This window comes from Dermochelys coriacea, chromosome 13 (genome assembly GCF_009764565.3).
Source record: "Dermochelys coriacea isolate rDerCor1 chromosome 13, rDerCor1.pri.v4, whole genome shotgun sequence".
NCBI lineage: Eukaryota > Metazoa > Chordata > Testudines > Dermochelyidae > Dermochelys > Dermochelys coriacea.
The window spans coordinates 6227523-6239442 of NC_050080.1; the positions used below are offsets into that span (position 1 = coordinate 6227523).

General features: G+C 42.8%; 1 long non-coding RNA gene across 1 annotated transcript; it reads left to right on the forward strand.

Moving 5' to 3' along the window:
* The first annotated feature begins 1751 nt into the window (after nucleotides 1-1751).
* On the forward strand, nucleotides 1752-10889 carry LOC122456556. The gene is made up of 3 exons (XR_006275488.1): nucleotides 1752-1765; nucleotides 1866-1872; nucleotides 10785-10889. It is a non-coding gene; the product is annotated as an uncharacterized LOC122456556 (long non-coding RNA).
* Nucleotides 10890-11920: the final 1031 nt, after the last annotated feature.

Here is an 11920-nt window from a genome sequence, read left to right on the forward strand (position 1 = left end):
TCTCATCATTTGACAGTCTTCTGGGCTGCTCGTCCATGCCACTTTCGAGAGGTCTGAGAACTTCCCAATTCTGGGACCCCCAGTGCAAACAGGCTGAGCCCCTTTCTCCGATTGTTCCTGAGCTGTGGCCAACCTTTGTCTTTCCAGCACAAGGCTTCAGAAATAGCAACTCTGCCCACATTTGAACACGCTGTCCAAATGAGACTGATGCCGCTTATAGAACTCATTCATTGACATTCAGCTGCTGCTGATTTTCAGTGCAAACTGTTGTCTTGACATTTGCATTTGAAATTATTTCCATTAACTCCATCCTGTCTGCAATACACCGGATCTGGAATGTTTCAGGGACACCCTCAGAGCCAGGTTGTTGCTGGCCCTCTCATGGATGCACAGAGTGGAAAGTTGCAAGAAAAACCTTCTACACCTCATAACAAGTAGGGCCTACCATCTCCAAAGGCACTGGAAAACTCGCCTTTCTGGGGGTGGGCTGGTCAAGTTCCAGGGGTGGGGGGCCAGTCTGTGGGCAGAGCCAGGTCCCAGGCCTGGGAGGGGCTCAGCTCTCAGAAAGTTATGCAAGACTAGGAGAGGTTCGGGGCGGGACTTGTGTGCCACTTCCCCATTGGCTGGTGGCTGCCCCGGCACACTGCATGCACGCAGAGTGGGACCTGAGTGCTGACTAGATAGCTGCAGCATGTTACCAGCCATGATGTGTGCATCTGGTAGTTAAGACACTGCGTGTGCAGCAACCCCCCCCCCCCCCCCCGGCAAATTACTTCTTCTGACCAGCAGCCAGCAAGGCACTAGAAAAATTGGCCAGGTTGGTCAAAAACTGGCTAGGTGGCAACCCTAAAATAACAGCCAGCACCATTTAAGGGTCCTGAGCTGAGGGAAGCAAAGAAGCAGCTCCCATATTCTCCTTCAGGGGGCAGAGCTTTCCAAAAAGGGCAGGAATGGGTAGAGTGCATATAGGACCAATGGATGGTGAAGGCTCGACACCACCTCTGCATGCCGTAACTCAGGGAGGGAACGTGCTTCTTGAACTCTCTGAGGAAGAGGCAAGCTCTGCATTGCCCCCATTATGGAAGTGGCACCCGCCAAAGTGTTCTTTGCACCCCTTGTGCATCCATCTGGTTCCACACTCCAAAAAGCCCCCAAATTCAAGGGTATTTGGGCCTGGGGTTTGGGGGCAGGTTCATCCCTAGTTTTGTGGTTGTCTGAAACACCCAAACACTTATGGCATCTGGCTCCTGTTCTGAAAGGTGTGTGTGCAATGAGACTGGCCCAATTCCCATCAGCATAGGCTGCTACTGGCACAGCAGGGTGTGTCATAAGAGGTCAACCCCATCCAGTCTCCAGAGCCATGAAATAAGACACAACAAGGATAAACAAAGAGATTTTGTGTTTTCTCTGACTCAGGTTCATATTAAAAAAGAATTCAAGATTATAATAAAATCCAGACTATTAGCTATGGAGGATGCTACTAACAGCCAAGTTTGTTTCCTAAATTTGTTTCTGCATGAAAGCATGATTCCCACTGGGATTTTTGCTCAGATCAAACCAGACAAAACAAAGAGACAGGATGCTCTGGGGCAGGGACAGCCTTTTGGTTTTGTCTTCATATAGCACCAAGCACAATGGGATTCTGGTCCCTGACTAGGTGCTATGGAAATACAAATAAACACTAATAATAACTACTATGTGACACAATAAGGGATAGGAAAGTCCTTAGGGACAATTTTTTAAAGAGCAATCCAGCTCTAGATTTGTTCAAACCATCATTTGCTCACACAGGTAATATGGGAAAATGGGGATGTGATCGTGCAAAGTCCGTTTTTTGGGGGTGGACAAAAGGTTGTGCACACAAGTTTGCAAGTACAAAGTGGGAGACACTTTTCAAAATGTGGCCCAATGTTATGCAAATCAAGGAGTCAAAATTCTAAGGAGTATTTTGTGGCTCCATTTCGTAAGGAAGTGTTCTTGCAGGATCTCCTGTTTCCTGTGAAATTCCTGTGTCAGTACAGTGTGCAGTAGGAACGGATGCCAAAGTTTCAGTTTGCTCAGAGAAAAACAATTCTTGCGTGTAGGTGCTTTGTGTGGATTGAAACAGAAGAAAAAGGATGTAGGAGCAAGAGTGAACACATTTCCCATGACAGTGAATCAGTTTGAATATACTTACGGTGAAGAAGGAATTTCATGCTTTGGTAACTTTCCTGGCACTGTAATTTACAAAGGCTCTTCTTTACAAAAGTGGACCATTCCAGTGCTGAAATGAACATTGGTCTGGAAGAACACACACCCCATCTTCTTCTCTCAACACAGAACATAACATCCAGGAATCATATGCAATTGAGATATATATTGATTGTCTCAAAGTTGAGCTAGCCATCCACACAATGGCTGTTCTCATCAGACCAAGAGGGCATATGTTCAGAGGCCTCAGGTATATTGTCACAGACCGTTCAGTTCCTTTGATTTTGGAACACTGGACCAACTTCACGCCAGGTGTTTTCTGCAGTTATGATTACCACAACAAGTCAAAGCTTTCACCCATTTCCTCCTCTGTGTCTACTCTAAAGGACAAGAGATATTTGATCCCAGATTCCCCAGACTTGTAAGTGTAATGTTGAAAATAATTGCTAGCCAGTTTACAGAAACATGGGCAATAGATATTATGAGTACAGTAAAGACCTTGTGTGTATGCTTAGTGCAAGGATTTCTGGTAAGGGGCAGTGCAATCTGACACAGTATGAAAGTAGGTTGGCCACAAGTCATATAATGTAGCCATACAGCTAGTGGAAAAATATTTTTAATTGTCCCCAGCAAAATAATGTGGTGTGACTTCAAACTCTGCTGATGTGTGCAGTTATTTTCTCACACCCTAAGTGACAGAATTCAAAGCTTTCTGGCACTCTGTCTCTGACAGATATGGTCTCTGTGGGAATCCCAGGGGACAGAAACCAGACAAGACATGCAAACACAATGAGTGATCTGGGAAGCAAGTTTGACAGACTAGAAGCTTAGCTTGAAAAGTTTTTTCCTAAAAGTTCCTAGGGTCACCAGAGTATTAGAGTCACAGCCTTGCCTACGCTGGCTGGTGGGATCGATGAGGCTTCCTGTGAGGAATTGAGTGTTCAGAAAGCCACAGCTAATGAAACCTGTCAGTCCCTTCCTCATCCTTTCATGCAGCTGGAAATCACATGGACAAGTGAGATCTGCTGGTCTGGAACAATGAGCCAAAAACTTGTCTGGAACATCAAGGAGCATAGAGCCACCAGTGGCTATCCATCATGCTTCCCAGCACCCCAGAAGCCAGCAAGTCTTTCACACAACCTAGTCTTGTATACTCGTCCCAAATGCCACTTGGAGAAAAACTTCTGTAAACAATTCAATCAAAATGAACTTTAATCCTAAAATCTCCACCTGCATTAACATGCCGATACCAAGTGCTGGCTTAAACCTCCTGTAAAGGAAAATTGCGTCAAAACACAACATATTTTCTAATCATAAATGAAAACAGAAAAGAACTGAGACCACCAAGACCTGGGTTGAGTTAAAGTGTTTGTCAAGCCTTTGTTTTTAATAGATGCGCTAATCAATATTGTCTCATGGTATCTTTGTGCATCCCCGTCTGTCTGTTGGTATCCATTTGTTGTCTCTTGTGTTATACTTAGATTGTAAGATCTCTGTGGCAGGGACCATCTTTTTGCTCTCTGGGTGTACAGAACCGTAGCACGATTGGGTCCATCCATGACTGGTGCTTCTAGGGGCTACGACAATACAAATTATCATTGTTAATAATAGTAATAATAGATAAGAGTCAGGAAAAACATTATATTCAAAGAACACTTAAAAGTGTTAACGGCTTAATGCAGTAAAACTGGCATGCACTAACATCCCCAGTAACCAGATCATCTTATTGTTCAGCCCCTCGTCCTAGCCTTTCCCATTTCCTCCCTTTATTATCATCTCCTTTAGATATTAGTTTTATTACAATATTGCCTAGAGGTCCCAACCAATATCAGGCCCCATTGTGCTGAGGCTGTACATACACATAAAACATAGTTCCTGATCTGAACACTGTCCAAATAGGCAAGAGAGACATAGGACTGGAGAAAGAAAGCAGCATTATTCCCATTTTACAGATAGAGAAACTGAAGAACAGAGCAATAAATGACTTGTCCAAGATCAGACTGGGGCTGAGTGACAAAACCAGGACTTGAAGCTAGATCTCCTGATTCCTAGAGAAGTGCCTTAGCCATAAGACTGTCCTTTCACTCCTAAACAATTATAGGAAAGGCTATTGTTCTCATGCTAATTTAAGGTTTACTCCTAGAACCACTTACTGTCCGGCATGCCACAAAATGCATTTCAGTGGAGCTATGACAATCGATACCAGCTGAGGGTATGCCCCACTGTGTGTACCATCAAATACACATGGTAGCAAATGGCTGCAGGATGAGGTCCTTATTCCATAAACTATTGTGTCCTCCTTTGTTCTGTAAACCACTATGTACATCCAAGGTGCTCCGTAAATAATAACCCACGCCAGGTTGAATTAACATATAGACATGGGTCCTGATCCAACCTTCATTCCAGTCTAGGGGAATTGTTCCATTGGCTTTAAAGGTCTTAAATCACTAAAACATTCCAAGTGTCTTGATTCAAGTAAAATAAACAACAGTTAGCAATCAAATAGCTGCTTTCTTGACAGACTGTTGATCTAGATATATAAGAGGGCATAGGGAATGCGGATCCCATTTGATGTAACAAAAACAAGAAGTGCTCAAAACTGTCTGAAGATAACGGCTATTATTGTCTCTATATTTTTTGAGTTAATTTGCCACTAAAGTGAATGGAGTCACATCAGTTTTCCCTAGCTGAGGACCTGGCCTACAATGCTTAGCTTGTTGCAGTCTGACCTATCAGTTCTTTAGGGGGTTTTTTGAGGGATGATTATCAGTTGAACGAGGTCAAACCAAACCCCAGATCCAAACTCTCTCCAACTATGGAAAATTCAAATCAGGATCCAAAATTGGAAGCAAAACCTTAGATCCAAAACACCCCAAAATGTGCAGAAATAGAATATACTAAAGGGCTTCATACTGTATTGAACATGAATTAATCTGATTTCTAGACCCAAGAAGGCATTAAAATGAAGGATGGTAAAGGGTTGCTAGTTTGGGACCCGGGACACCTGATTAAGTCCCCACTCTCTCAAAGATTTCCTGTGTGTTCTCGAGCAAATCACAGTTTTTCTGCACCTCGGTTCTCCATCTGTAAAATGGGGATAACAACACGGCCCTGCCTCCAGGTGTGTTGACACTCAGCTACTACAGTAGTATGGGCAATGTAAGTACCTCAGGCCTGGTCTACACTGGCGGGGGGGGATCAATCTAAGATACGCAACTTCAGCTACGAGAATAGCATAGCTGAAGTTGACGTATCTTATATCGACGTAAAATCACTTACTTCGCATCCTTGTGGCACAGGATTGATGGCCGCTGCCGCTCCCCCATCGACTCCGCTTCTGCCTCTTGCCCTGGTGGAGTTCCGGAGTCGACAGCAGAGTGATCAGGGATCAATTTATTGCATCCACACTAGACGCGATAAATCAATCCCCAATAGATCGATCACTACCCGCCAATCCGGCGGGTAGTATAGACGTGGCCTTAGATAGTCTGTCTGTGAAGGGACCAGTTACTTTCTGTTGCAAGAAACAGAATCTTCTCCCTTCTGCACCAGCACCACAATTTTATTTTGCTAAAGAAAAAATAACAACCCCATGCGGAAATGTCTGCAGTGCAAACTCAGAGAAAGTCACGGGTTGACATCACTGCTGCCTCCATTTCTAAAAGTGCATTAAGTTACATGAATACAGGGCCTCTACATTTATCCTTTAAGCCGTGGCTGGTTACGCAAAGCAATCTAGCAGAACAGTTATCTGTTGCAGGCAGGCTGCTCCTGACTAGGCCTTGGTCTTTGTGCATCTTTCTCCCTCTATTTGGAGAGAGAGATCTTGGTCTCTCTGATCGAGGCTCAGGCCATTGGCAAATTATCAATAATGCCTCACCAAATGGGGTTCCATTATCTCAAGACTCCAGGCCCTGTCTACAGTCAGCCACTTCTGTCTCTCTATCCCCACCTCTCAAGGTTCCTTCCCCACTCTGAACTCTAGGGTATAGATGTGGGGACCTGCATGAAAACCTCCTAAGCTTACTTTTACCAGCTTAGGTTAAAACTTCCCCAAGGTACAAACTATTTTACCTTTTGCCCTTGGACTTCCACTGCCACCACCAAATGTTTAAGTGGGTTTATTTTTGAGAAAGCATTGTTTGGAAACGTCTTTCCCCCCAAAATCCTCACCAAAACCTTGCACCCCCCTGCCTGGGGAAGGCTTAATAAAAATCCTCACCAATTTGCATAGGTGACCACAGATCCAAACCCTTGGATCTTAAGAACAAAGAAAAAAGCATTCAATTTCTTACAAGAAGAATTTTAATATAAGAAAAGGTAAAAAGAATCACCTCTGTAAAATCAGGATGGTAAATACCTTACAGGGTAATTAGATTCAAAACATAGAGAATCCCTCTAGGCAAAATCCTAAGTTACAAAAAGCCACAAAGCCAGGAATATCCATTCTATTCAGCACAGCTTATTTTTTCAGCCATTTAAAGAAATTATAATCTAATGCATATCTAGCTAGATTACTTACTAAATTTTAAGACTCCATTCCTGTTCTGTCCCCGGAAAAAGCATCACACAGACAGACCCTTTGTTTCTCCCCCCCTCCAGCTTTGAAAGTATCTTGTTTCCTTATTGGTCATTGTGGTTAGGTACCAGCGAGGTTATCCTAGCTTCTTAACCCTTTATAGGTGAAAGGGTTTTTCCTCTGGCCAGGAGGGATTTTAAAGGTTTTTACCCTTCCCTTTATTTTTATGACACAACACACCTCCACTCTTTCAGACACCTGCATTTTTATACCCTGGGTGCAGATGTCTTTTTTTTTTTAGTAGTTTGATGGAAATGGCTGATTTGAATTTACAATTTGTTTTTTCAGAGCCCTTGGCAGATCCAATGCCATTAAAGGAAAGAACAATTGGCTGAGCCCTGGGAAACAGACATTGCAGCAAGTTCTTTGCCTGGGCTGAGGCGTAGGGGCGTTTACTGCCCAGGGACACACAGCTGACATCAGAGGATTTACCCTTTTCCTTTAAAACAAAAAACAGCCACTAAGCGCTGGCTTTTATTAGCTGTATGAATCCTGCTGGGAGAAATACGGCAGCTTTCTTTTGCATTCGCTAAGCTCCTGAGCGTCAGCTTGCCCAGTGCTCAGGTTTGGAGCTGCTAACATCTCATCAGAAAAGAACAGTCCACCCATACTACAGAAGTCTCCTGTTCCTTATCATAGAGCTACTGTACCTTGAGCCGCATTCCATTATAGAGAGCTTCAGTTTAACCAGGTTAACTTCAGAAAGCCCAGACTGCACACCCCAAAAGACAGTGTTCTGATGAAGGTATCACCCAAATCCCAAATTAGACCGTGAAGGTTTCGGCTTCCATCAGCGGAGCTACAAGCAATGGAGACAGAGAAGATGGAGATGCCCCAAGTGGAAATTGGAGGCGGCTGAGAGCAGAACGTTCTCAGGGGAGAGCCCTTTCACCTTCCCCGGAAACATCTGGTGCAGGCCACTGATGAGGACAAGATGCTGAACTAGCTTGACCTTGGGTCTGATCCAGTCTGGAAATTCCCATCCTCCTAGCTAATGAGTTATAATCCCATCTCTTCTATTGATTGATTTTGGACAAGTCACTTTTTGACCCATTTATCCTACAAGCCCTGCACGCATAAAACTCCAATTCACCTAACCTGTCTACCTCAGTTTCCCCATCTATAAATCTAGGGAAAACAATGCCTATGTGCAACCCCTCATTGGAGTGTTGTGAGCGTTAATTACATGCGATAATATTTGCACAGTGCTCTGAAAAACCATGCAGTGATATTCACTCAATGAAATGGTAAAGTAGTTCTACAAAGATCCAAACTTGGTCACTGAAAACACATAATGTAGGTGGGATTGATCCTAGAACTGAAAGATAAATGTATTATTCTTCCCCTTACTCCTCCCACTTCCTGGGCTAAGTTGAAATGTTTGCCAATTCTTAATTTATAAGGAGGTAGATAAGAGTCTGGAAAAACAAGATTATATTTACAGAACACTTAAAAGGTAAGTGGCACTGGATTAGTGCAGTCAAACTGGCTTTGCTGTTTCTGCACTCCAAACCAGCACTGAGTGATTCCAAATCCTATTTAAAGTGGAATTGAGATTCTGCCTTGACTGAAACAAACATCAAGGGCCAATTACAACCCTTGAGTAACTCCTGTGAAGTCAGTGAGGTTATACCAGGGATTAATTCAGCCTTTACTGCTTATCCAGTACCTCTTTGTACTGCCAAATCCTGAGCTACTGGACCGCCTTTTCCCCTGAAGACATGGTCCATCTACTAACCCTGATTCCTCCTTTATGAATTTTCAATATGCTTCCCCACTTTCTTCTTGCTGTTTCATTTTCATCGTGAACGGCAGATGATGAGAGTCCTAACTCCCATTTAATTTGCATTACTGACCAAACTGTACAAAAAGACAAAGGGGGAGGGAAGATTGCTAGATTGACTCAGAGGATAGATTTCAGAGTAGCAGCCGTGTTAGTCTGTATCCACAAAAATAAAAGGAGGACTTGTGGCACCTTAAAGACTAACAAATTTATTTGAGCATAAGCTTTCATGAGTATCCGATGAAGTGAGCTGTAGCTCACGAAAGTTCATGCTCAAATAAATTTGTTAGACTCTAAGGTGCCACAAGTCCTCCTTTTATTTTTTCAGAGGATAGAGGTTTTCATAACAATTAGATGAAATTGGCTTGATTGGCATTTTAAAGACAAACAAGGCCTAGCTTCCCCACCTCCAAAAAAACACCTTTTCATGGACTGTGAGAGGGGATGCAAAGAAAAAGCATTGAATAACGTTTTCCCATCATTTTATTTTCTTCTAAAATAATAATAATAATAATTGTTCTTTCTACAACCAAACTGTTATTTCCACCTCCATGTATCCTGAGTCATCATGACACTGACAGTATAAGAGGTATCAAATCCTTATTTGGTTCCAGCAAGACATACTGGGCCAGATGCTGCAGCTAGTGTAAATCAACATTGTTTCATCATCTTTCATGGAGCTATGTTGATTTACACCACCTGAAAGATCCAGCCCCCTATTTTCCCCAGCATGCTAAGGAATGAATCAGAGTTCATGGTGTGATCAAAACAACCATTCAAGGATTTTGAAGAAACCAAAAATAACAGAGAGGTGAGCTCATGCTGAAGTGAGAATTAGTGAGGTACAGGAAGGCGAGAGAGGCATGTTTTGATGAAGAGAGAACTATTGAACTTCAGAGCGTCAGGTGCAGGACTGGGACAAAGGTGTGTTATTAGTTCAATATGCAGAAGAGTTGCTGCATTAAGGTAAGGGGTACAAACCTGCTGGTCTTACTCCAATGAGTAGCCCCATTGACTTCAATAGGACAAATTACATGATTCAGGTGAGCAGGATTCATTCCAAAGGGAGACAACCATAGAATTTAGATAGATAAGTATGATTTTGGTTAAATTCAGCAGTACTTGGTCCATTCAGCCACCAGATCACACTCCGTCTAGAATGACCTACCAGAAAAATCCCACAACCAGAAACCTTCTTTAGGTGGGAAACCAAACTGAAGGAAATCAGTATTTGTATTTCTTCCCCACCTATTTTCATGAATAATTTGTCCCCTCTTTTATCCCCTATAGCTTCCCCCTCCATAATGGTTGGGAATTCTCTTGTCCCATTTGCCAGTCAGTTTGAGTTACAAAATTTTGCCTTTGCTGTGCACCAATGTGAAAGTGTTGCATATGCCAACATGTCAATTTCAGAAGATGAAGTTCCCCTTTCTTGAGGCAACTTTTCAAGGATAAATATTTCCCTTTACCAATTATCTCCTTATTACAAACCCAGAGATCTATCTGCCATTAAATTGTAGCTGTCAGCCCTGGTAACAGAATCTCACCCCAATTTATTAATTTCTATATATAAATTTTCTTATGTCTCTGTTAGAAAAATCCCAAGAATTCCTTGTTCATTTTCTGTTTATATCATGTTGAAAAATGTCTGTTGCTACTGGAGCTATTCTAAGTTTCCACACTCTCCAGCTACTTTCCCTGTCTATCTATCCACGTTAGGTCATATTAACAGGGAGTGAATCAAATATTAGGCTATTGTAGAAAGTGATAATTGATTCATGTAACATTGGCCTTTGGATGGTCAATACAATCTCTTCATCATATGCAGTTTAATGATTCTTTAGGATGTCAAACAACTGAAATCTGGCCTAAGCTGTTGAATGAATATATTCAGATAATACTTTATTCATACGTGCCTGATAATATGGCATCTGTCAGCCAGATATTGAAGGAATTAGAGGGAACAGAAGACACAAGTTGAGTTCTTCTAATGAAAACCCTCTCAAATGTTCTAGCTTTTGTACTCTGTGCTAGGCAGATTTTGCCCTGAGCTGTTCCTAAGATGGTATTCAAATATCACTTGCAAACCGAGCAGTCCTACAAAGGACTCAATGAGCTCTTGGGAAAGAGCATGATAATCCTGGGGATTTTACCGTTGATTGCAGGGCTGGCTCTAGTTTTTTGCTTCCCCAAGCAAAAAATTTGCTGCCCCAAGCTCCGAGAGCACAACAGCCCAAGCAGAAAAAAGAAAAAGAAAAAAGGATGGCCGGAATGTCGCCCCTGGAATTGTGCTGCTCCAAGCAAGTGCTTGCTTTGCTAGTGCCTAGAACCAGTCCTGATTGATTGCAGTCGGAGCAGGAGCAGGAGCAGGCCTAATGGCTTATTTCCTCACAGAATAAGAGTTTGTGTATAGGATTCTTCAGGCCAAGCGAAAATCTCTCACCTTCCTTTGTTCTGACCTGTCCTTATTTGCCTTCCTTGGATGTCTTTTACTTGTTCCTCCTGCAGCTGTACTTTCAGGATTCTCCATTTCAGTCGGCCTTGTGAAATTCCACCCTCGCGCGTGTCACAGTAACTTAAAAAATGCTGCTGACCTCAGCTGGCATTTGAAGTAGCAATGTTAAAGGCCAGCCCTCAACCTGCGGGTCATTGGTGAAGCTGCTCTTTGGCGTTAAACAGTGAAGAATTACAATGTGGAATTATATTCATTTAGCAAGGCCCTTAAGCATATGTTACTGTAAGCATATGAGTAGCCATTTACTTCAGTTTAACACATGCTTGAGGGCTTTGCTGGACAGGAGACTTAACTAGCTGGTTTAAACGTTTTTCTCTGGTTACTTCACCACATCTGCTATGGCTTATCTATCAATTGATTGACAGAATCCTAGTCCCTCTGCAGTTCTGTTCTGTGTCACCTCTGAGTAATAAAACAACACGGGGAGGTTATGCCGGGATACTTTCATGCATAGATATTAAGGCACGACAGCAGAATCATAGTTCCTTTAAACACACAGGAATTATGGGTATTCCTTTATCACGTCCCTCTTTGATTGTTTTTATTATGCAGCACCTCATAAGGCATAGATATTATAGGTCCATGCCTAGGAGCCCAGCTCCTGGACTCACATGTCTGCATCAAAATTTCAAGCTCTTTTATTTTTTAATTAAAAAAAGTGAGTTTCAAGCCCTTGTGGTTATGCAGAAAAGCTCTGAAAATATGATCTGCATGTAACTGAGTCTGCAGAGTCTCTGCTTGAGTCTGCAGAGAGCCTGAGACAATTGAGTTGAGAGGTGTGACCTGCCCTATGCATGCCTCCAGGGGTTAACTCCAAGGTTCACTGCTGGGGAGGGGGGCTCTGCCAACTCCA